This window comes from Asparagus officinalis, chromosome 2 (assembly GCF_001876935.1).
Source record: "Asparagus officinalis chromosome 2, Aspof.V1, whole genome shotgun sequence".
Lineage (NCBI taxonomy): Eukaryota > Viridiplantae > Streptophyta > Magnoliopsida > Asparagales > Asparagaceae > Asparagus > Asparagus officinalis.
In genome coordinates this window covers 46,364,000-46,391,196 of record NC_033795.1, presented here as the reverse complement: position 1 = coordinate 46,391,196, position 27,197 = coordinate 46,364,000, and positions in this window count along the sequence as shown.

Sequence of the window (27,197 nt, the reverse complement as noted above, 5' to 3'; positions counted from 1 at the left end):
ATCATCTTCTCTTTATTTCGAGCCACGTGTGGAGACCTATAGGTAATTTTTGATGCCTACAGATATCCTTTCCAAAGTGTTTCAGTCTCGCTTCTTTTATAGAGGAGCCTAAAATACTTTGGATGTGATCAGTCCAACATTCAGTCGGTGTAAGAGGACTTGTAGTTAACTTTGACTCTTGACTCCTTCGATTTTCAGTCTATTCAACTTGAATAGCTAAAATTCTTCCGGCGCTGCGTTTATCGCCTAGTCGTCGTCGAAGTCTCGAATCAAAAACTGGTAAATTGATTTGGGCTCATGTCATCGAGTTGACTCAGAATTGACTATCTCTAAATAGTGTTGACTTTAGGGTTTCAGATCGCCCAGTGTTGAATTTTCACCGTAACGCGTTGATTAGCGTTGACCTAGGGTTACGTGTTGATCGACATTGACCATCATTGACCTTAAGGTTTCGGATCGCCCGCGTTGAATTTTCCTCACAATGCGTTGATCGGCGTTGACCTTAGGGTTTTAGATCATCCAGCGTTAACATTTCGTCGTAACGCGTTGACTGGCGTTGACCTAGGGTTACTCGTTGACCGGCGTTTACCTTAGGGTTTTAGATCGCCCGATATTAACTTTTTGTCGCAACGCGTTGATTGGCATTGACCTATGGTTATGTGTTGACCGGCGTTGGCCTTAGGGTTTCGGATCGCCTGGCATTGACCTAAGGTTACGCGTTGACCGGTGTTGACCTAAGGTTTTCAGATCGCCCGATGTTAACTTTTTGTCGCAATGTGTTGACTGGTGTTGACCTAAGGTTACGCGTTGACTAGGGTTGACCTTAGGGTTTCAGATCACCCAGTGTTGACTTTTTTATCGTAACGCGTTGACTGGCGTTGAACTAGGGTTCCCCATTGACCGACGTTGACCTTAGGGTTTCAGATCTCCCGATGTTGACTTTTCATCGTAACATGTTGACTGGCATTGACCTAGGATTATGCGTTGACCTTAGGGATTCGGATCACTCGGTGTAGACTTTTCGTCACAACGCGTTGGCTGGTGTTGACCTAGGGCTACGCATTGACCGGTGTTGACATTAGGATTTCGAATCGCCCAGAGTTGACTTTTTTCGTAACGCGTTAAGTGTCGTTGACCTAGGGTTACGGGTTGACCGACATTGACCTTAGGCTTTCGGATCACCCGACGTTGACTTTTTATCGCAACGTGTTGGCTGGCATTGACCTAGGGTTACGCGTTGACCTGTGTTGACCTTAGGATTTCGGATCGCCCGGCGTTGACTTATTATCACAATGTGTTGACTAGCGTTGCACTAGGGTTACGCGTTGACTAGCATTGACCTTAGTGATTCGGATCACCCGGCGTTGACTTTTTGTCGCAAGGCTTTGACTGATGTTGAACTAGGGTTACGCGTTGACCGGCGTTGACCTTAGAGTTTCGGATCACGCGACGTTGACATTTTTGTCGTAACGTGTTGACTGACATTGATCTAGGGTTACGCGTTGACCGGTGTTGACCTAAGGGTTTCGGATCGTCCGTGTAGGCGTATAAAACTGCTTATAGGTCCCTTAACACAGCTCAGCACAATGATTCGACAAACCAACGAACCATCGGGCGATATATCTAAGCATGGTCGTTAACAACACCGAAGCCAAGTGACACGCAACGAAGCGGATTAATGAGGCAACGAGGTTAACGAACCGCACGCAAATAATGGAATACATCCAATCGCGTGCCCAATCAAGCTAACGGGTCGATGAAACAACGAGTCATTCAACCGTAGAGTCCACCACATCAAACAAGATCGGGAGCGGACTCGAACTCGAACACCAAAGTGGATTTACTGCCAAATCAGAGTTCAGATCAACGGCGAAGCTCGGATAAACCGATAAACTGCAAAACCGGATGATGGGTGACACGGCAAACAACTAGAAAAAGCTCGGCCAAAAGCCATCTAGGCAGCTCGGTGAGCCGAGCCACCAAGTGGTGGCTCGGTGGCCACACGGTAGGCCTCGTCCACCATCCGAGCCCCAAAAGTGGCTCGGTGGCCGAGCCACCTGGTGGCCGAGCTACCCCCTCCTTCCGACGCACGGATCTGGGCCCAGATCTGAGCCCAGATCCGCTTTTAATTGCCTATAAATAGACCCCTATGGCTCATTTGTCAAGGGTTGGAACTTTTGAAGACGAAACTCTACCGGATCGAGAACTGAATCTTGGAGTTTTGAAGCTTTGAAGATTTGGACATTTTCAGATCTGGTTCTTGGCGAGCATCCACGTCAGAAAAGGCAGGAGTTCGAGAGAGGAAGATCAGATCTAAGATCCACACGATAATACTCCGGATCAAAACTTGGTTTTTGATCCCGAGAAGGCTATTATTTCCTTGGTGAAATAGTACCCCCGGCTGTCATTGCCTTCGTGAAATAGCACCCGTCATATCGTGTAGATCCCACCGGATCAAGATCGCGTGGTAGTCCACGGATTAACCCCGGTGCAGGCAAAGAACCCACAAAAGCGAGTGACCGCAAAACAGGAGCTCGTGATTCGTTCGACAAACAAGGAAAAAGTTGTAATTTTTATTTTCTTTTAATCTCATTGTAACCGGATCTTATAAAAAGACCGGATCTTTGTATAATCGATAAACAATTGTCAAAGAGCACAATGAATCCTCAACTCCAAGAAGAAAGGTAAATTTGAACCCAAATGGGAAGGACCGTTTGTGATAGACACAGTCTACTCAAACGGCGCATATCACCTGATTACTCAAGAGGGTGCCAGGCAATTAATGCCAATAAATGGGAATTTTCTGAAAAAATACTATCCCTAGTACGTTTAAGATAACCCATTTACCGGGAAGTTCCTTGAAGAATATTATACTTAATATTCTAGAGGACAACCCAAAATCATTTTCACCACCAAAATCCCTCACTGATCAATTTCAATTCACAGTGAGTCCACAAAAAATGTCTTTCTGGCCCTCTTGACTCTTTCCATGAACAAGAGGTCCACTTTCAGTTCAGAGTCCCCTTTCGATAAACGAAAGAACTCCCTTCTTTTTCTCTTTGGTTAAGCCTTCTCATGGTTATAACCGACGTTAAAATTTCACTTCGATAAACGAGGAACTCATATTTAGATTAGATAACCAGTCCTATAAAAGGTAAGTTTATCTAGATTTTTCAGATTCTCGGAGTGGAAATCCCACTTCTAGTTTCTTTTGCGCTGGAAATAGAATATAAAATTCTTCATTTCCAGAATCAAGAAATAGAATATAAAATTCTTCCTTCCTTGTATTCGGGTTCGCCTTCACCCTAAAAGAAGACCGGGAGATAGAATATAAAATTCTTCCTTTCCCGCACCAACCTTTTCCAAGAATTTGTCAATCTAGGATTCATCCTAGGAAGTTTATCCTGAATCCTAAGCAGGAATAAGTCTGTGCCTAACACGCGCTGCCGGTTTAGTCTTTTTCCGTAGAAAAAGGCACCAGAGTTCGATTCTGGGGTATTCTATCCTGAAACCTAAGCAAGGATAAGTCTACGCTTAACCCGCGCTGCCGGTTAGTTCTTAACCGTTAAAAAGAACACCCGTTCACATATTCAACATTGTGACATGTTGTTATTAATAACACCAGAATCCATGCCTTACACGCATGGGGAATTTCAGCCTGAATCCTAAGAAAGGATATGCCGACGCCTAACATGCGTCGCCGGTTTAGTCTTTCTCCATAGAAAAAGACACCAGAATTCGATTCTGTGGTATTTTATCCCAAAGCCTAAGTAGGGATAAGTCAGCGTCTGATACACGTTGCTGGGTAGCCTATTCCCGTAACAATGGCGAAGTCTACGTATTCGAAGTCGTAGCAGCGAGTCTAAGGGAGTTCATTCCGTTAGCACAACGTCACATGCGGAACGGATTTAGACAATCCGTATGCTAGCCCGACTCAAACGGTAATCGGTAAAGGCTTATCAAACCCGTTGAAGGCTGGGGGTTGGCCAAAAATCCTAAAGTCAACACCTAACACGTGTCGCCGTGTAGCCGATTCCTGTAACAATGGCGAAGTCTATGTATTCGACATCATAGCACAAAGTCTCAGAGAATTCACTCTCTTAGCACAACGTTACATGCGGAACGGATTTAGACAATCCGCATGCTAGCCCGATTCAAACGGTAATCGGTAAAGGCTTATCAAACCCGTTGAAGGCTGAGGGTTGGCCAAAAATCCTAAAGTCAACACCTAACGCGTGTCGCCGGGTAGCCTATTCCCATAACAATGACAAAGTCTATGTATTCGACATCATAGCACAAAGTCTCAGAGAATTCACTCTCTTAGCACAACGTTACATGCGGAACGGATTTAGACAATCTGCATGCTAGCCCGATTCAAATGGTAATCGGTAAAGGCTTATCAAACCCGTTGAAGGCTGAGGGTTTGCCAAAAATCCTATGAGTATTATGGTCAATCATTTCAAACGGAATGAGGAATCATAATAAAGATAGAGATAAAAAACAGTTTCACTAAGAGAATCAAAAGTCAAAGTATTTAGCAAATGAAATCATACATCAAGCCCATGGCTAAAAATCTGCTGACTAAACTTAGACAGCTTCTCATCATAAGCTTGCCTAAGCTCATCCTGCAAATCGGCTCTGATGGACTCTTCAGTTGCGGCTAAAGTCTTCACAGCAACCTCCTTTGTCTCGACCAGCTTCTGCTTCAAGGACTTCAGCTCATCAGATAAAGCAGTGTGTGCTTGCTGATCCTGTATCTTCGTCATCTGAAGAATACTCAAAGTCTCCTCTTTCTCACGGAGTTCTCTTCGGAGCTGGTGTATCTGGGTTTCACAAGAGGCAATGGAAGAATCAAGATCGTCGAGTGAGGATGATCTAATAGCAAGGTTAGCCTCAACTCGGTCTACCCGGTCCCGCTGCACCTGAATCTCGAGCTCAGCAAAAATCCGAGTATCGCGCCATGTCTGTAAGCGAGTATCCAACTCGGCAGCAATGAATGAAGAGGCACCTTCATCCCAGAGCTCTCGAAACATCTGAAGCTCATGCTCTAGGCAGTCAAGATCATCAACTATAGCCTTCGCCAGATCCGGGTATCCTGCATCCCTTATTGAATTTATCCTAGAATCAAGGAATGGCTTAAACTGGTGAAGGAAAAGTCCGCCGTGGAAGAGTTTGCCAATCATAGCATTCACAAAGGAGAAGAAGGAGCGGACTTCTATGTAGATGACGATCTTCTCTGGATCACTGTCTGATAATAACTCTTTCACAAGGACATGAAGCCGAGAAGAAAGCCCTACGTAAAAAGGAGAAATCCGTCAAAAGCCTTAATAAGGAAATAAATGACATTTCTCAGTTGCTTAAATTTATACCTCATTCCCCTCGAGTCACTGGGGGTAGTGGAGGTGTAACGGCTGTGGATGTATCAGCTGGTGTTGTTGGTCTCACAGCCGGCTCAACAGGATCAGTCTCGACAAAAACTCCTGTCAAATACAAAAAAAATTGGCTAGTCCTATAATTAACTTGAGAAGAGGCACGTACCTTCAAAAGAACCATCCTCGGGATTCTTAGGGAGGGTAGACTCTGGAAACATATCCTCAGGCATCTGGTCATCAATCTGAGGAGAACCATACATGAAGTGGAGCATAGGAGTGTCCACAAGCAAACCTTCCTCGATGAAGTGGAGCATAGGAGTGTCCACAAGCAAACCTTCCTCGTCAAAATCATCAGTCGAGAAATCTAACGCAAGAAGAATATAAGTGCAAAAGAAGAATAAAGAGACTATGACCAATGGAAATGAGTTGCCTCTTATGGGTGTGCTAGCCTCTTTATTCCCAAGATCCACGTTTGCCTCCTGCAATTTATCTAAAAAGAGAAAGAAGCATAGAGACGATTAGGGAATGAACGAATTCTGAATCGTTCAACTCCTTTGTGGGCCATCTAAAGGATACATTGTCAATGGTAGATGTACCTGGATTCGTCGAATCGGGTCCTACATTAACAGTCTCCCTAACGTCGATAGCTTCTGCAGGCTTTTCTACCTGGAGTGGTGAGTCAAGCTCACCAGAAGATACAAAATCATGAGGAGTAGGATCAGGACTCATCTCGCTATCCACACGCTCTCCTACATAGAGATGTAAAAGCATGAGTCGAAGTTCTGAATGATCAAAAGGATGATTTATAGGGTAGATGTTACCTCCATCGCTAGTGGGATCATCACCAGCCAAATCCATCTCAGATGCTCGCGAATCTGTATGCGGCTTGTGGGGTAATCTCTTCCGCCTAGCAGCAGGGACAACAATCGAAGGTCTCGCCTAGGAAGAAGGACGGAATTCTTCGTTCTTGTCAGCCGCGGTCCCTGAAACATCAAGCCATCGTCAAGATTAATAATTCTGGAGGACAGAAGGAAAAGAACAGGTAGCTAACCTTGCTCGGAACAGTCCACGTAATCTTCAGGATCTCCGCCTAAAGCTTCATTAGCAGAATGGAAGATCTTCTTTCCCTCTTCGTCAATCCGACGAGTCTTGCTCCGTGTCCTCTGTGACCGAGCACCTTCCCAAATCACGCGAGAATCAGCCTGAGTAGCCTCCTCGGCCACTAGCTCTGCAATCGGCTTCACGGGGATAGTTTTATTAGCTGCTAACAACCATCTGTAGCTTAAGAAGGTGAGATTCAACTGCCGCTCAGCACTCGGGAGACTGAACTTAGCACCAGTTCAGCCCGTTACGGTCCACAACCATGCCCGGAGACCGTCCACCAAACCTCCATGAGTCCGAAGCTGCTGACGTGGATTCCCGACATAAAGCTGATCATAACCAAACTGGCGGGCGAATCGGCAGGGTAGATATGGCTCTATAAAACACTGATTCCTCACCCGGAAGGTCAGATAACCCGGCCTAATGTTCACTAGCCAATTAAAGCAGCCGATATCTAAATGAGTTCGATACTCCCTCGGCTTCTCCTCATCAATCAAACACTCGCCATATCGGCTGGAGAACTGCGGAAAGCAAGTGGAAAATGTCCAACACTTGTGGACCTGTAGCTGCTTTCTGATGTCAGGGAATCCTCGTCCCTCCCTTATGCCATTCTCAAGCAACTGTAGTAGGGGAACAGAGTGGTCTGTGGCGTTCGGTACCGACATCATATCAGAATGATGAAGGACGAACCAAGCCATCAAATAAGTGTACGGAAGCTCCACCTTAATAGTAGGAATTTGAGCCGGCGATTCACTCTCTTTCTGTGTAAAAGCACTAGAAATCTGTCGAAGCCCTCGATGAATGTTAGCCACCATCACTGGAAGAAGCGAAAGTTCCTTTTTGTAGGCAAGCTGAACCTTCCAATGGCAAAATGTCACCGGACTGATACGGGACCACGCATTTCTTTAACCAGATAGCGAGGTAACTAGCAAGAAGGGTCATCGACCGAATCGGTGTGGTCGCATGCCATAAGAATGATTTAAACTTGGTCCCTGCAGGAAAGCCACTCTCAGGACTGCTAATGGTATAGGAATGAGCGTCAATCTTCTTCAGTAGACTATTAACCCCTGAAGGAGTAAGTGGTGCCAGCTCACAAATAGCCTCGCCAGAATTGCTCTCTAGATTTCTGAACAAATAAGACGCGAACTGCTTCAGGCTCACATGTGATTTTGTCCTCTTCGCTAAAGGCTCAGACCGCGCCAAAGCAATATGATAGTGACATGTGAGATCCCATAAAGTCTCATAGCGATCGGGCATACGGTCCTTCAGCTGACTCAATTCATGGTTGGAAGGAAAGTACTCCTGATATAACATCTGACCCATGGGCAAACCAGAAATCTTGTGCATCTCATGGAGAGACAAGCCCAACTCTCCATGCCTAGTCAGAAAAGTGTTCGAATCTGGGTTATAGAGCTCGTACAAAGCAAAGAAATGCTTAGCGCTAACGGGTAAACCATACATGGTGGAACGAATAGCTGCATATAGACCACAAGCGTGCAACTCCTCGCTCCATCGGCTTAAGACGTATTTCATCGTGCGAGTCCACCGAAGCTTGTCTAAAGAATGGACCCAGCCATAAAATCTATGACGCGTCGCAGGCATCTCCCGTCCTAAGTCAGCGAGGCGATAACTCAAAGTAGAAGCAGAGGAAAGAAACTCGTTACGCGGCGGTGCATCTAGTCCCAGTACTCCAGGACGCAATCCAATGATATGATTCCTGCTCGAACCAGGAGCTTCCTAATGAGTGATATAGCCACAGTGAATGCTCTCATGCTTTTCCGTCAAGTGCCACGACATCTCCCGTGTCACAGCCTGACGCCTGAGCTCAGTTAACGAACGGTGTCGATGAATCTTCGGCAAATATATGAAACCACCGCTATTCTTATGAAGCCACTGCTCGGCGTCAATAAACACTGCATCCGGATCTCTGACAGAGTCGCCAAATAAAAAGTTAGTCTTCCTGAGAGACTAAACAGAACTGGCATCCTTCACGAAAGGCGCATCCGTAATCAATTGTCGAAGAGCTCGATGTCCACCTTCCTTCACCACTTGGGCAACCTCTGTCGACGTGCCCGGAGCAAACTAAAGAGTAAGCGGAATAGGTGAAAGATCATCGGAGGTTGAGTAATACTCGTCACGACGTCCGTCCACAGCATGAGATGAGAACGCTCTAGAGGGATATTCCACTGAAAACAACAATTAAGTGTTTGTTAGTCTCAGTTATAAAAGGAAGTTGAATTCATCTTACAAATGGGTAAGATAGAGTCACTGCCTTATAAAGGGTGAGACGATTTGGCCACATTATGCACTTATAAGGTGGGATACATCAAAAACATATCCCTGCCTTATAAGGCACAATGCAGCGTCAAAACGCCCCCTTTATTTATTTTGAGATATGGTTTTGACCAAGCAAAACCCATCTTTAAAGCGTCGATCCTCGCCAAGGAGAATCAAGGCTCTTCCCGATTGCCTCACCAAGGAGAACAAAATGGGGATAAAGGACTAATTTGCAAATACGCCAAAAAGAGCTCACTAGCATACGAGGGAAGCACGCCATCAGCCGACGCAGTAGGGGAGCGACCTCTCGGGACACGCAACACGATGATCTGCAAAATAAATCAGGGGGTCAGATACAAAAATTTTAGTTCGGGTGACAAACTCTAACCATAAAATTTTATCCCCTCTTTATTATAATTAAATCCTTCAGACCTCCAAATTTTACCCCCCTGAAGGATGAGCTCGAGGCATCAAATCACAAACCCTAACCCTCATATGCAATCCCACAAATTCATGTACTAAATTAAACATGAAATATGCCGAAATTATGGAGGATTTACCTGAGGAAAAGCTTAAGGATCCGACAAAAAATTAGATCTTGAAAGAAGCTCGAACCACGTGCTCGAGGGGTCTGAGAGAAATTTTTATATGAAGATTTTTGAAGGATTTTTCAGTCTAAGATCAAAAGGAATGATAGATCTAAGACAAATATGAAGATTTGAGGAAGAAAGGATGCACGAGGGAAGAGAAAATCAAAAAATAGGAGGAGAGGGGGGCCAGCCCTAGAAGAGGAGAAGAAGAGCTCTTTTATATGTGAACCAGTCTTGAACCAGACCGGACCAGGTTGAACCAAACTAGACCAGTCTAAATCAGTTAAAAAAAAGCTGAACCAGGCTAAACCAGGCTGATCCAGGCCAAACCAGATTGAACCAGACCAGACCAGGATGAACCAGTCTTGAACCAGGTTGAACCAGATTTGAACCAGAATTCAAATTGAAGCTGAACCGAGCATCGAAACAAATTCAAATCGACCGAGGGTTCAGTCTTTTGTTTATTCTTTCCTTCCCCACACATTCGGAAGGGTCGGAAGATTTTTTAAGCCTAATTACTGTCTTTTTTGGGTCATTATCAGGCCGGTTCAGCTCATTGTTAGACCGGTTCGGCTCATTCGGATATGAAAAATACTCCAATAAGGTATACGAGTATAAACTATTCCCTATTTTTGTTGAGAAGTTTCTGGAGAGTATTTTTCTAAAAATATTCTTAAGGATAACTCAACAACACTCCAAAAAGTATAAGAGTATAAACTACTTCTCAAGACTCCAGCACATGTACGAGTATAAACTGTGTCAAACGCCGGACAACGCGTTGTAAATGAAGACTCAACGCCAACAATCGATAGTCGGTTCTATGTTGAAACAACAAACACGAGCTAAAGATCAGAAAATCAGGAATTTACTTCAAGTTCAAAATTCCGACAACGGTCAGACAATAAATGCAGCACCGGAACCCTTGCAGACATTCGACAAAGCACCGAATAGCCTAAATGATTAAAAGAATCAAGAACAGAAGTCATTCCAAGGTCCCGTTACACCGACTGAAGGTTGGGAAAATCATATCCAAAGTATTCCAGACTCTTCTATAAAAGAATGAGGCTGAAATACTTTGGAGGGGGTATCTGTAGGAGTATAAAACTGCTTATAGGTCCCTTAACACAGCTCGGCACGATGATTCGACAAACCAACGAACCATCGGGCGATATATCCATGCATGGTCGTTAACAACACCGAAGCCAAGTGACACGCAATGAAGCGGATTAACGAGGCAACGAGGTTAACGAACCGCATGCAAACAATGGAATACATCCAATCACCTGCCCAATCAAGCTAACGGGTCTATGAAACAACGAGTCATTCAACCGTAGAGTCCACCACATCAAACAAGATCGGGAGCGGACTCGAACTCGAACACCAAAGCGGATTTACTGCCAAATCAGGATCCGGACTGCCAAATCAGAGTTCAGATCAACGGCGAAGCTCGGATAAACCGATAAACCGCGAAACCAGATGACGGGTGACACGGCAAACAACCAGAAAAAGCTCGGCCAAAAGCCATCTAGGCGGCTCGGTGAGCCGAGCCACCAAGTGGTGGCTCGGCGGCCGAGCCACCAAATGGTGGCTCGGCTGGCCGGCGCACTTGAGGGTGGCTCGGGCGGCGCACCAAGGTGGCTGCGCATACCAGCCGAGCGGCACCAAAAGGTGGCTCGGTGGCCGAGCCACCAAGGTGGCCGGCCGAGCCACCAGGTGGCCGAGCCACCCCCTCCTTCCGACGCACGGATCTGGGCCCAGATCTGAGCCCATATCCGCTTTCAATTGCCTATAAATAGACCCTTATGGCTCATTTGTCAAGGGTTGAAACTTTTGAAGCCGAAACTCTGCCGGATCGAGAACTAAATCTTGGAGTTTTGAAGCTTTGAAGACTTGGACATTTTCAGATCTGGTTCTTGGCGAGCATCCACGTCAGAAAAGGCAGGAGTTCGAGAGAGGAAGATCAGATCTGAGATCCACACGATAATACTCCGGATCAAAACTTGGTTTTTGATCCCGAGAAGGCTATTATTTCCTTGGTGAAATAGTACCCCCGGCTGTCATTTCCTTCGTGAAATAGCACCCATCATATCGTGTAGATCCGACCGGATCAAGATCGCGCGGTAGTCCACGGATTAACCCCGGCACAGGCAAAGAACCCACAAAAGCGAGTGACCGCAAAACAGGAGCTCGTGATTCGTTCGACAAATAAGGAAAAAGTTGTAATTTTTATTTTCTTTTGATCTCATTGTAACCGGATCTTATAAAAAGACTGGATCTTTGTGTAATCGATAAACAATTGCCAAAGAGCACAATGACTTCAATGAAAGCTACGATTTTTCCCGCGAACAGTCCGGTGTTAACTTTTTGTCGCAACGCGTTGACTGGTGTTGACCTAAGGTTACGCGTTGACTGGCATTGACCTTAGGGTTTTAGATCACCCGGTGTTGACTTTTGTCGTAACACGTTGACTGGCATTGAACTAGGGTTACGCGTTGATCAGTGTTGACCTTAGGGTTTCGGATCACCTGATGTTGACTTTTTTATCGTAACGCGTTGGCTGGCATTGAACTAGGGTTACCCATTGAACGACGTTGACCTTAGGGCCTGTTTGGATTTGTAGGAGGTGAAGGGAAGTTAAGGGAAACTGAGAGAAGGGAAGGGAAGGGAAGGGAAAGGAAGGGAGTTCCTAAAAAAGGTGAATGGAAGTGAATGGTTCCCCTAACTTCCCTTCACCCTCATTCCCCTCAATCCAAACAAGCCCTTAGGGTTTCGGATCTCTCGACGTTAACTTTTTGTCGTAACGTGTTGACTGGCATTGACCTAGGGTTACGCGTTGACCTTAGGGTTTCGGATCATTCGGTGTTGACTTTTCGTCACAACGCGTTGGATGGTGTTGACCTAAGGCTACGCGTTGACCGATATTGACCTTAGGATTTTGGATCGCCCGGAGTTGACTTTTTTCGTAACGCGTTGACTGTCGTTGACCTAGGGTTATGGGTTGACCGACATTGACCTTAGGGTTTCGAATCACCCGACGTTGACTTTTTATCGCAACGTGTTGACTGGTATTGACCTAGGGTTACGCGTTGACCTGTGTTGACGATAGGATTTCGGATCGCCCGGCGTTGACTTATTATCGCAACGTGTTGACTGGCATTGCCCTAGGGTTACGCGTTGACTGGCGTTGACCTTAGGGTTTCGGATCACCCGGCGTTAACTTTTTGTCGCAACGCTTTGACTGATGTTGAACTAGGGTTACGCGTTGACCGGTGTTGACCTTAGAGTTTCGGATCGCCCAACGTTGACATTTTTGTCGTAACGCTTTGACTGGCATTGATCTAGGGTTACGCGTTGACCGGTGTTGACCTTAGGGTTTCGGACTGCCCGACGTTATTTGGTGTTGATTTTTATCAGAATAACTAATCATCGGTGAAAATAGGCGAAAGAGGGTCATGAAAAACACTTGGGGGTCCGGCTTGGGCCAAGACGCTCGCGGGTGTCTCGGTCAGGGCCAAGACAATCCCCTTCTCTTTTTTTTTATTTTTTTGTTTCCTTGTGTACTTTCACTTCCCTCTCTTTCCAAAATTTCAAAAGGAATTCTTCCCCCCCCCCCCCACAAAAAAAAAATCCTTCTTCCTCCTCAAGTTCCCTTCCAAAACCAACTCCTCATAACCCAAACTTCTTCTCTCTAAGAACTCTAAAACCCCTCAAACATTTACACTTTAAAAAACCCCTCAAAATTTCGAAAATCCTCCCCTCTTTATTGGCCGAAATTTGTCTCCTCTAAAAGCTAGGGTTTTTTTTATCTTGAAGCTCAAGACTTGATTTTTGGAGTTGGGTTTTCAAGCTTCTTAGTTTGGGTAAGCTTCTCTCACCACTTGCATGCTTGATTTTAATTCAATATCTCATGGGTTTTGATATAAAGATTGGAACTTGGATTTTTCTAATTTGGGTATGCATCAAGAGTTCATGAATTTGTATGCAAAGATTAGGGCTTTTCGACCTCATGAATTAGGTTTTGTGAAAAGATTAAACCTTGATGATGGGTTTTAAAAGTGGCCAAAATTTTGAGGGGCTTATGTGCAAAAGTTGGTCGAAATTTTAAAGGGGTGTTATTACGAAGGACTAAAATTTTTGGGGATGAAATTTCATGCCCATTTGGTGAAAATTTTAATGGGTGCTTTATGCAAAAAGACCAACATTATTGAGGGGTTTAATTGCAAAAAGCAACTGAATATTGTAGGGGGCTTATTTGCAAATGGGCGAAAATGTAATTAGACTTCAACTTTAAAACCTCATTTTATTCATAGGGTTTTAGTAAAAGTTCATAATTTCCCTTTTAATTTTTGGGTTCTTGTATTTATGATTGTACCTGCTCCGTTGGATTTCGTTGCAGGTTAACCATGTCTCCGTTGGATTTCGTTGCCGGTCCAAATTGTTGATCTTCAATCCAAGATTTTCAAGCTCCAAGCGGTTTCTTCACAAGAAAAATACACAAGTTAAAGAACCAAATTAATAAAATCCTATTTTAGCACCTTCCTCGGCAACGGCGCCAAAAACTTGATGCGGCATAATTATGTACCAAAATTGCAAGTGCACAATTGATCAAGTTATAGTATAAGAATATCGATCCCACGAGGAAGGTGATTTTAAGAGATTATTAGAAATGATTCTTATGTTTTGTGCGTGACAATTAGGAATAAAGAATAAGTATGATTGTGATGAGTGATTGTTGTGAATATATGTAAAAGATAATAAATTGAATTTTAGAAGAGAGAAGAAAGAATCAAAGAATAAATGAAATCACAAGGCAAGAAAGATGATTGAATAAAATTAAGAAATAAAACCAAGAATGAAAAGAAAATTTAAGAAAGTCAAGATGGAGGATTCAAAAGAGGTAAGAAATCTAGAATATAATCCACTAGCTAATTTCAATTACAAAATACAAACTATTCTCTTTTTATCATATTTCAACTTAGATTTATTAAGCATAGATTATCAAACCATTTAAGGAAAGTGTAACCTATCAAATTATCATCTAAGTCAAAATTACTAATCATGATAAGAACAACAACATGATAATAATCCTAGAATTCATAAGCATAACCTATCAAACCATTTAAGATAAGCATAGATTATCAAATTCTTATTCTACCGATTAGTTCTCTAGTTGATTATCCTAAACATGAATATTTTAAGTGCAAGAGAATAATTAATACAATATAAAGGAAATTAGACTAGTTTCATATAATTCTAAACTTCCTACAAGAATTAAATTCACATCTTTAAGAAATAAAAACAAGAAAAGGAACTAATTACAAAAATAAAAAGAAAAAAAATCTAAACTATGAACAAGAAATAAATCTAACTACAAAGAAAATAAAAATCTAAACTACAAAATATATTACAAAAATTAAATACAAGAAAATAAATCTATTCTACAAATTAAAGTGTAAAAAGAAATAAAAAGACAAGAAAATAAATCTACACTACAAGCATGAATTTTAATCTAACTAATAAGCAATAATAAAGAAATTATTAAAAAGAAATAAAAGAGAAAAGAAGTGCAAACCTTCAATTTGCTCTTCATCTCCATCCTCATCCTTCAACAAAGAGGAGAAAGAACAAATTTAAAGAGGAGAAAAATTATTTTTATTAATTGTAACTAAAGTTAAAGAACAAATTTAAAGAGGAGAAAAATTATTTTTATTAATTGTAACTAAAGTTATAATTTTTGGAAGGCCTTCTCAATTAAGAGTAGCCCTCTTCTCCAAAAGGAGTTATAAAATTTTTCACACACTTAACCCCTCACTTTCTACCCCTATTTATAGTAATCTTCAATGAATATGAGTTATTGGATTTGTCTTGAGCCCCAAGCAAAGCAATCTCCACATTTGAATTTGCTTTTATGTTCTTCTCTAGCCCAACATAGGAGGCCCATATGATTTATTTGATTTTCAAAAGAAAATCAAAATCCAAGTCTCTGGCCCAACATAGGATTCAGCTGCAACAATCAAGATTTGAAGTCCGGCCCATTAAAACATCCAGCAGTTCGGTCTTGATTGGAGTTTCGCATTTGATTTTTTTTAAACCAAAAATGAAGAGCTCAACAAGTCCGACCCAATTCAAATCTCTGCAGCACCAAGCCAAGTCCGGCCCACACAAATCCAGTCCCTTTCCAAATTCAAAGCAAGTCCGGCCCACACAAAGATTTCTAACTCCAAAAGTCCGGTCATGTAGTCTTAAATAAAAGTCAAAATCTGCAACCCAAGTCCAAGTCCGGTCTAATGCAGCAGTCCGGCCCTTGCACACAATGATTTTCAAATCCCAAACTTTGAGAATAAAGAGGATTTGTGCTGGCTTCATAGACTTGATTTTGTGGGCTGTGCATGATATCTTGGAGATCATTTTGATGGGCTTCATGCTCTTTGGGCTTCAATCATTTTCCTCTTTTAAGCTTTTTCTTCATGCGCTTCTAAAATGCTACAAAATAGAGAAGAGAGGTTTTGAGGGGTTTTTTACATTTAATAATATTTATTTATATTTTCATTCAATTATGTGGAAACTAAGCTAACAACACCTAAACTTTTGCTAGTCCTCTAGCAAAGAAAATAAAAAGAAAATCCTAACTCACTTTCGCAGGAATCGCGGTTGTATTTAGCGCATACAACAAGCCTTTAAACCCCTAGGTTACCCTAGTGGACGAGTTGTAGTCTCGTGAGGGTTTGCAGTGAATATACCCACAAAATTCGGTCAACTTGCCAAGTTAAATAAGTCAGTAAATAACAGATTTTCCTTGATATATTTAAACATTCTAATTGAAGCTAGTTAATAATCAAGAAAACGTTTTTATATATAACTCCAATGTAAATCCCCTAGAAAATCTTTTTCATTATAGCAATACAAAACCAAGTCAAATCTTAGAAATTTAATTAAAAAGTTTTGAAAAGAACATGCCAACTCTTTGTTTTAAATAACTTTCAAGTCTCTTGATCAAAAATTGTTTTTCAAGACCATATATACAAAACAACAATATATAAAAACAATTGTTAGTGTTATATATATGTATATTTTTTCTACTCTCTAATTCTTGGTGATTGTTTTCTATTTTAACGGGCTTTCTAAGTGACCATTTAACGAGTTTTGGGCCAATGAATCCCAACCCAATTGGGCTTAGATCATTAAGTATAGAGATACTCCTTGGGCTTAATTGCTCAGCCAACTTAGGCTTTATAAGATAGAATCACCTTGAATTTAAGAGTTTTTTTTTAGTGGTGCCCATTTTTCGCACTCTTCTTTATAAGGTTAGTTTTTTTTAAATATATATATGTGTAAGTATATATAGTCTTAAAAAAATTGGGGAAATCAAGATAACTTGAAAAAATATTTTCAACTCTAAGTTAAGCATGCAAAATTTCATTATTTTTAACTAAAAATCTAAGGTAAGCCTTAAGTAAGGTATACTAGTTGAAAAATCATTTCTTAAGAATTTTATTTGGAGTTATCATAAAGATGAACTTGAATATGTCACTAACTAAGAATTAGAAAATTTAAAATCTATCAATTTGATCAGTTATTACTTAACTCTATTAATTTGGCAAGTGACAATATTTTTATAATTTTTTTTAACAAAAAGAAAGAAAAAAATAACTAAAAAGGTAAAATGAAGAGAAAATATGTATTTCTCACCCCCACACCTAAATTTTTCATTATCCTCAATGCAAATTCGCTGAAGCACAAAGTAAAGCAGATAAAATTGAAGAACTTACAGTTGTTCGGTTGACAATGATGATAAGGATCTGCATTTACTATTAGTATGAGGATGAAGAAATCAAAGGAAAATTGTAAGTAATTATTATTATTATTATTATTATTATTATTATTATTTTGACCTATGTTACTTATTCAAATTTTTGTTATGTTTTTTTAAGGGAAATTTTTTGTTTTTTATTATTATTTTTTAAAGATAATGAGGTTCATGAAGAACCAACACCTCTTCCTCTCCGACCGTAGAAAATTCTAAAAATGGTTTTAGACGTTGACCATTTATTTTAAAAATGTTACCATTTTTAGGATTTTCTATCTCGACAGCTCCATGTGAAAAAAACCTATTTCACAAAAAATAGACCTGTCCATCTTGATCTTAGTTTTCCAGGAAAAAGATGCAATTTTGAATTGTACAATAAAACTTTCTGTCCTGGAGAGAAATTTTTTCGCAAAATTGATTTGTCATGAAAAATCTTTGTTTTCTCTTTGTAAATTTTTGAGTTTATGTATGCATCATTCCGAATTTCTTCCAACTCATTTATTTGGAGCAAGTTGTTCTTACCTGCTGAGTCTGAGTCAAAATTTAACTATTTTATTGCCCACATTGCTCGATGTTCCAACTCTACTGGTAGGTGGCAAGCTTTCCCGAATACTAATCTGTATGGTAACATCCCCAAATTAGCCTTGAAAGCTGTTCTATACGCCCACAGAGTATCACATAATTTTACAGACCAATATTTTCTGTTATGATTAACTGTTTTTTCTAAGATTTGTTTGATCTGCCTGTTTTTGACCTTTACTTGTCCACTGGTTTGGGGGTGATAAATAGTTAACAATTTGTGTGTTATTGAATATTTCCTCATCAAAGCCTAAAAAAAATGGTTACAGAAATATGTACCGTTATTACTGATGATCGCTCGAGGTACTCCAAACCGGGCAAAAATGTTCTTTTTCAAAAATTTGACAACGACCTTGTTGTCATTAGTTTTGCAAGCTACCACCTCAACCCATTTTAACATGTATTCAACGGCTACTAGAATGTAAACATTTCCAAAAGAAATTGGAAATGGTCCTATGAAATCAATACCCCACAGATCAAAAAGTTCAACGGATAAGATGGGTTGTAGTGGCATCATATTTCTTCTAGTGACCTTTCCTAAAAGCTGACAGCGGTTACAGGTTTTACAAAACTCGAATGAATCCTTAAAGAGAGTGGGCCAATACAGCCCAGATTGGAGAACTTTTTCAGCTATTTTTCTGGGACCAAAGTGGCCCCCACAGGCTTGATCATGACAAAAGGATAGAACACTCCTAGTTTCTTCAGTGGGAACACACCTCCTAAAGATCTGATCAGAACAGTATTTGAACAAATATGGATCATCCTAGTAAAAGTATTTTACTTGGGAGAGAAAACGGAATCTATCCTGTTTGGACCAATGGGAATGGATCTGGTTCATGACTATGTAGTTCACAATGTCGGCGAACCAAGGAACAAATTTAATTTTTAGGAGTTGTTCATCTGGGAAATGTTCATTGATCGGAACGGTTGATGTTGGTGCATTTGGGAATCGAGAGAGGTGATCTGCTACGGGGTTCTCTGTTCCCCTTCTGTCAAGAATTTGAATTTCAAACTCTTGAAGAAGGAGAATCCATCTAATGAGCCGTGCTTTAGCATCCTTTTTGGTCAAAAGATACTTTAGTGCGGCATGATCAGTGAAAACTTTGGTTAAGGAACCGATGAGGTAGGACCTGAATTTTTCTAAGGCAAAGACTACAGCTAAAAACTCTTTCTTTGTGACAGAGTAGTTTTGCTGGGCATCATTCAGAGTCCTACTGGCGTAGTAGATCACATGCAGTTTTCCATCAAACCGTTGTCCTAAAACAACACCATTCGCAGAATCAGATGCATCACACATCAGTTCGAAGGGTAAGGTCCAGTCCGGTGCATGAATGATAGGAGCTGTGGTTAGCTCCTTTTTCAGATATTCAAAAGCTTTGAGGCAGTCGGGAGAGAAGACAAATGATGTATCCTTGGCTAAGAGATTGGTCAAGGGTCTAGCAATTTTGCTGAAATCCTTGATGAAACGTCGGTAAAAACTAGCATGACCAAGAAACGATCTGACATCTTTGATAGTTTTGGGAGGAGGGAGATTGGAAATGAGATCTACCTTAGCTTTGTCCACTTTATTTCCCCTATTGGAAACTACATGTCCTAAGACAATGCCTTGTTTGACCATAAAATGACATTTCTCCCAATTAAGAGTCAGATTTTTCTCCCTACACCGTTCTAGGACCAGTTTAAGATGATGCAAACATTAGAAAAATGTGTCAACAAAAATGGAAAAGTCATCCATGAAAATTTTGAGAAATCGCTCTACCATGTCGGAAAAAATATTAATCATGCAACGTTGGAATGTGGCCGGTGCATTGCACAGGCCAAAAGGCATGCGTCGGTATGCGAATGTTCCATACGGGCAAGTGAAGGTGGTTTTCTCCTGATCTTCGGGAGCGAAAGGGATTTGATTGTAAACTGAATATCTATCCAGGAAACAATAGAACTCGTGTCCTGCTAAACTCTCTAACATTTGGTCAATGAAATGAAGAGGGAAGTGATATTTTCGAGTCGCTAAGTTGAGTTTTCTGTAGTCAATACAGACTCGCCATCCAGTTTGGATTCGAGTGGGAATCAGCTCATTAGCCTCATTTTGGATCACGGTGATCCCAGATTTCTGTGGAACAACTTGGACCGGACTCACCCATGAACTATCAGAAATAGGATAAATGATCCCATGATCGAGACATTTCAGAATGTCTTTCCTAACGGCTTCTTTCATCACTGGGTTTAACCTACGTTGAGCATCTCTAGTAGGTTTGGCATCATCTATCAAATGGATTCGGTGTTGAACAATGGTTGGACTAATCCCTTTGATATCAGCCATGGTCCATCCAATGGCTTCCCTATTCTCTCTTAAAACAGCTAAGAGAGCTTCCTTTTGACCGGTAGTCAACTCAGAAGAAATGATAACTGGTAAAGACTCGTTCTCCCCTAAGTAGGCATACTCTAGATTTTCGGGTAGAGGTTTGAGCTCTAACTTAGGGGGTTCCTCCACAGATGGGCGAAGCTGGACTCGGGGTTCTATCTCCAAAGGTTCTCGTTGCCAGCCAACAGCAAAAACATGATTGATCAGCGGTTCTATCTCTAGTTCGTCATCAGAAAGCTCCTCAATCATTAAATCTGATGCATTTGAATCAGGATCACACTCTCCCTCTTGTTGTTCACTGGATATTCCTTGAATGAAATTCACTTCTATGGGTTCATCAGATGGATCACTAGGCTGTCTCCCTAAGTTGAAATTTGAGGTCAATAGTCATATTCCCAAAAGATAGTTTCATCTGACCGGTTCTACAATTTATTAAAGCATTTGAGGTGGCTAAGAACGGTCTTCCTAGAATGACGGGGATTTGACTTTTGAGATTGGAAACGGGCTGCGTTTCCAAGACAATAAAATCAACAGGGAAAATGAACTCTCCAACTTTGATCAGAACATCCTCTACCTCTCCTTTGGGAATTTTTACAGATCTATCAGCTAACTGTAGAGTGCATCTTGTAGGTTTAAGTTCTCCTACACCTAGCTGTTGATAGACTGAATAAGGAAGGAGGTTGACGCTGGCTCCTAAGTCTAGAAGTGCCTTATCAATGTGAGTGTTACCTATGACGCATGGAATTGTGGGACAACCAGGGTCCTTGTATTTCAGGGTTTTGAAAAAATTTCACTGAGGTTGGCAGCTAAGAAAACTTTCTTGGGGACATTGGTGGTTCTTTTCTTAGTGCATAAGTCCTTCAAGAACTTTGCATAAGAGGGAATTTGTTCGATTGCATCTAAGAGAGGGATGTTGATCTTGACCTGTTTAAACGTTTCTAGGATTTTCTCAACCTACGGGGAGTTTTTCATAGGTTTTAGTCTATCTGGAAAGGGGGCAACGGGCCTATACCTATCTAGATCAGGCTCAATCTCAAGTTCAGCATTTTGGTCATCGGAAGGAATTTCCTCATCGGAAGGAGTGTTTTGAATGGGAGAAGGGGTTTGATCTGGTGGCATTCTAACCTAATTGTCTATTTGTTTTCCTGATCTCAGAGTATGAATTGCATTCAGTTGAGCTGGATTGTTTGGAACTGGATCCAGTGTCTTTAGGGTTTGCAACAGGTTGACTTGGGAATTTTCCTTTCTCTCTTTCACTCACGGCAGTGGTTAGTTGCCCAAGTTGGGTTTCTAATCGGGCTACGCTTTGAGTGTTCGAGTTGAGCACTTGGCCGGTTGTTTGCATGAAGGAATTTAGAGTGGTGGATGATTGGGTCAACATGTTGGTAGTTTGTGTAGAAGCTTTGATCATAGCTTCTAAACCCTTTTCTAAGACACTCAAACGTTTGTCATGATCGGAATTTGTAGGATGGTGAGGATTAGGATGTTGGTTTGGAAAAGGTGGGCTAGAAAAATTGTTCGGTGCATTGAACGGGACAGCATTTCCCCTCGGGAATTGCGGGTTTGACGCGGGAATGAAGTTTTGATTTCCGGGAGAGTTTCCTTGGTTCCAAGCAAAGTTAGGATGATTTCTCCAACCTGGATTGTAGGTTGGAGAAAATGGATCATTTCTAGGATGTTGGAATGCAGCGTTCATCTGTTCTAATGCATGGTTATTTTCTAGAAGAGGACATTCCTCTGAAACGTGGGTAGGAGACTGACAGTTATGACATCCCGGGGCAGAAATATGTTTGATTTGAGCCGGAGCTCATTCCTTAACTTCTAAGGCTTCTAACCTCCGCATAATCGTCGCAATCTTCGCTTCAGAAGCAATGTTTGACTCCAAGAAAAAACCACTAGACTTAGATTGGGGAACAGATGAAACCCTGTCATCACAGTTTTCCCACTGCATTGTTTTCTCGGATAAACTCTCTAGAAATTCCCAAGCTTTATCTGTGTTTTTTCTTATAAAATCTACCTGACACATCGATTCTAAAGAAGTTTTTGAAGAATAGTCCAATCCTTCATATATGACTTGGCACAGTCGTCATTTTTCTAGACCGTGATGAGGACATTGGATTAAAAGATCTTTAAATCGGTTAAAATATTTCCAGAATGGCTCTCCCGGGATAATTTTGAAGTTTTGAATGTTGTTCCTAAGCTTTACCGTTTTGTGAATAGGGAAAAATTTCTTAAGAAAAACGGTGACAAATTCCTTCCATGTTGAGATGGAATTTGTCGGTAAGCTGTACAACCATTTTTTAGCTTTGTCCTTAAGGGCAAATGGAATAAATCTGAGCTTAATCGCATCTTCGGTTAATTCTCTCATTTTAATCATAATACACACTTCCTCAAATTCCGAGATAAAAATATATGCATCTTTTGTTTCATTACCTAGGAATTTGGGAAGCATGTTTATATAATGCGGTCTAAGCTCAAAATTTGCTCCATTTACTTCGGGGAGCCTTATGCAAGATGGAATTGCATTTCTGGTAGGATAACACATATCCTGAAGAACGGGCTGATTTGCCATTTCTTGAATTGGTTCAACACGAATTAAACAATGATAATTATCCCGAACCCAAATTTGCATACACCAAAACAAATTTTTTTTTAAGGAAAGAAAGAAAATTAGTTTTTTTTTATATATGAAAAGATAAAGAAAAAGAAAATTCCTAATTAAAACAAATCAAAGCAATCACTTTTCAATCAACTCTAACTCTAGGGTTTAGCCTAACTCAACTAGACCAGCTCCTAACCAAAAATTCCTACAGTGAAAAGATCAAAGTTTTACCCAGGTAGTTAGCCAGGTAAGGATAGTACTAGAGGGTGATCAAAGATCAATTATGTTTCGCTTTCTTTGCGGAGCGCTTTACACAACCTCTAAACCTTACCTTAGACACCAACTATTCTGAGAAAACTTAAACCGGTTAACTTAAGGATTTCATGTTCCTTATTGAGCTTGAATCCTTAGGGGCCAACGTCTAATGAGTTTTAGAAGGCTAGGGTTTGTGAAGTGAGGAATTAGTGATTTGTGGGCTAAGGAAAGGGTGATGAAATCCCTTACCTTATCTTGATTGGGGTTTTGCCCTTAAGAATGTTTTAAGTGTGTGCCAAATCAAGTGCTACAATCACTTTGGTGAATTCCTACACTATATGAAATGCAACCCTAGAAATTAAAAGCGACTAAAAAGGATGATAAAAAGAAAATCTTTTTTTTAATTATGGTCAACAACAATCAAATGTGAGAAGATAGCTCATGTTTGAATTTATTATCTTGTTAGTTAATGTCCAAGTGAAAGATAAATTTTATTATGATCAACAAAAATAAAATCTTTTTTTTTATCCTAAGTGTCTCTAATTGTGAAGCTAACTAAAAAGGGTGGAATTGAAAAACTAGAAAGAAGACTTACCCAAAAGCAATGCTTCAAATTCTTGATCTTCAATCCAAGATTTTCAAGCTCCAAGCGGTTCCTTCACAAGAAAAATACACAAGTTAAAGAACCAAATTAATAAAATCCTATTTTAGCACCTTCCCCGGCAACGGCGCCAAAAATTTGATGCGGCATAATTATGTACCAAAATTACAAGTACACAATTGATCAAGTTATAGTATAAGAATATCGATCCCACGAGGAAGGTGATTTTAAGAGATTATTAGAAATGATTCTTATGTTTTGTGCGTGACAATTAAGAATAAAGAATAAGTGCGATTGTGATGAGTGATTGTTGTGAATATATGCAAAAGATAATAAATTGAATTTTAGAGGAAAGAAGAAAGAATCAAAGAATAAATGAAATCACAAGGCAAGAAAGATGAATGAATAAAATCAAGAAATAAAACCAAAAATGAAAAGAAAATTTAAGAAAATTAAGATGAAGGATTCAAAAGAGGTAAGAAATCTAGAATATAATCCACTAACCAATTTCAATTACAAAATATAAACTATTCTCTTTTTATCATATTTCAACTTAGATTTATTAAGCATAGATTATCAAACCATTTAAGGAAAGTGTAACCTATCAAATTATCATCTAAGTTAAAATTACTATTCATGATAAGAACAACAACATGATAATAATCCTAGAATTCATAAGCATAACCTATCAAACCATTTAAGGTAAGCATAGATTATCAAATTCTTCTTTTACCGATTAGTTCTCTAGTTGATTATGCTAAACATGAACATTTTAAGTTTAAGAGAATAATTCATACAATATAAAGGAAATTAGACTAGTTTCATATAATTCTAAACTTCCTACAAGAATTAAATTCACATCTTTAAGAAATAAAAACAAGAAAAAGAACTAATTACAAAAATAAAAAGAAAAGAAAAATCTAAACTATGAACAAGAAATAAATCTAATTACAAAGAAAATAAAAATCTAAACTACAAAATATATTACAAAAATTAAATGCAAGAAAATAAATCTATTCTACAAATTAAAGTGCAAAAAGAAATAAAAAGACAAGAAAATAAATCTACACTACAAGCATGAATTTAAATCTAACTAATAAGCAATAATAAAGAAATTACTAAAAAGAAATAAAAGAGAAAAGAAGTGCAAACCTTCAATTTGCTCTTCATCTCCATCCTCATCCTTCAACAAAGAGGAGAAAGAACAAATTTAAAGAGAAATTTTATTTTTTTTATTAATTGCAACTAAAGTTACAATTTTTGGAAGGCCTTCTCAATTAAGAGTAGCCATCCTCTCCAAAAGGAGTTACAAAATTTTTTACACACTTAACCCCTCACTCTCTACCCTTATTTATAGTAATCTTCAATGAATATGAGCCATTGGATTTGTCTTGAGCCCCAAGCAAAGCAATCTCCACCTTTGAATTTGCTTTTTTGTTCTTCTCTAGCCCAACATAGGAGGCCCATATGATTTATTTGATTTTCAAAAGAAAATCAAAATCCAAGTCTCTGGCCCAACATAGGATTCAGCTGCAGCAATCAAGATTTGAAGTCCGGCCCATTAAAACATCTAGCAGTCCGGTCTTGATTGGAGTTTCCCATTTGATTTTTTTAAAAACCGAAAATGAAGAGCTCAACAAGTCCGGCCCAATTCAAATCTCTGCAGCACCAAGCCAAGTTTGGCCCACACAAATCCGGTCCCTTTCAAAATTCAAAGCAAGTCCGGCCCACACAAAGATTTCTAACTCCAAAAGTCCGGTCATGTAGTCTTAAATAAAAGTCAAAATCTGCAGCCTAAGTCCAAGTCCGGTCCAATGCGGCAGTACGGCCCTTGCACACATTGATTTTCAAATCCTAAACTTTGAGAATAAAGAGGATTTGTGCTGGCTTCATAGACTTGATTTTGTGGGCTGTGCATTATATCTTGGAGATCATTTTGATGGGCTTCATGCTCTTTAGGCTTCAATCATTTTCCTCTTTTAAGCTTTTGCTTCATGGGCTTCTAAAATACTACAAAATAGAGAAGAGAGATTTTGAGGGGTTTTTACATTTAATAATATTTATTTATATTTTCATTCAATTATGTGGAAACTAAGCTAACAACAATTATTAATGGTATATTTATTCATGTAAAATAGATAATGAGGGTATAATATTGTAATAAAATGTGATTATCATATAGTTGATCATAGCCAAATTGATGGGCGAACCGACAGGGGAAATAAGGCTCGATGCTGCAAGTATTCTTTACCCGAAAGATAAGATAGACGAGGCGGATATTCATCAGCCAACTAAAGCAGCCCAAATCTAGAATAGTTCTTCTCTTCCCGGGCTCTTCCTCATCGACTTGTAGCTTGTTGTAGTGGCCAGAGAACTGAGGGAAACATTTGAAGAATTCCACACACTTATGGATCCATAATTGCCGGGTTACCTCGTGCCACTGTCGGGCATCTCACTTACACTCCTCCAAGGTTTGTAATAAAGGGATGCCCAGTTCTGCAACACTGGGCACCGTCATCAAGTCGGGTCGGTGGAGGACCAGTCATGCCATTAGATATGTGTATGGCGTTTCAATCTTGGATGTGGGAATTTCACTCAAATGTTTACTTACTAGCTGTGTAAAGGAGGTGACCAAATGCCATAACCCATTGTGAATGTTGGCAGTCATGGCCAGAAGCAAGGAGAGTTTACGCCTAACCGCAATGTCAATGGCCGGGAACAAGACTTAAATTGGCAGCGCATCAGAAAGTTAGTGCAATACCATGCACTTCTTAAGCCATATGGCTAAATATCCCGCCAAGAGGGTTGTCGACTGGATTTGCCTATGTGCATGCCACAAGAAAGTCTCAAACTTAGTTCCCCTTGGAAATTTTCCTTCAGGCAAACGAGTGGTATAGGATTGAGTGTTTATCTTCTCTATCAACTTGTCGATCTTAGATGGGGTCAGAGGAGTCAACTCGCAGATTTCATCACCAGAATAATCTTTAAGATATTTGAAAAGATAGTCAGCAAATTGCTTCAAACTAAGCTGGGGAGACTTCTTCTTAGCTTTAACATCTGTACCCATCATGGCAGTTTGATAGTGGTGTTTGCATCGAAAGTTGGTTTCTTCATTGTGGGACTCATTTCAACTTTAGTCGTTACAATAAGTTTAAAAAGAAGAGTCTTTTTATAAGATCTCTCCACACAAAAAAGATTAAAAGATTACAACTTTCATGAAAACACACACAGAGAGATGTTTATCGGTCTTCTGCTTGCGTTAGATCTTTGTCGGTGCCGGGGTTTATCCGCGAACCAACAAATAATCAGATCCGATTGATTTCATTGCCTCGCGAAGGAGACAAAAAATTGAAGTGAATATCTCAGCAACAGTGAGATAAATAGTCTTCTCGAGATTAAAACAACGGTGCGATCTCAAAAGAAGCGGATGAATGAGGTTGAAGCGGTTGCAGATATATCGAACTCTCCCCCTTTTTGTTGAAGAACTCGCCAAGAAATCACTTCCACCTTGCTAAAATTTGTGCTCCTCTACTATTTAAAATGACAGGGCTTCGCTGACAGCTCTAAATTCCTGATCCCCATGAATGAAGACCCTAGGGCTGTATTTTTAGGCTTCAGAAGCCCTCTTTTCGGATAAGAATGAACAATTTG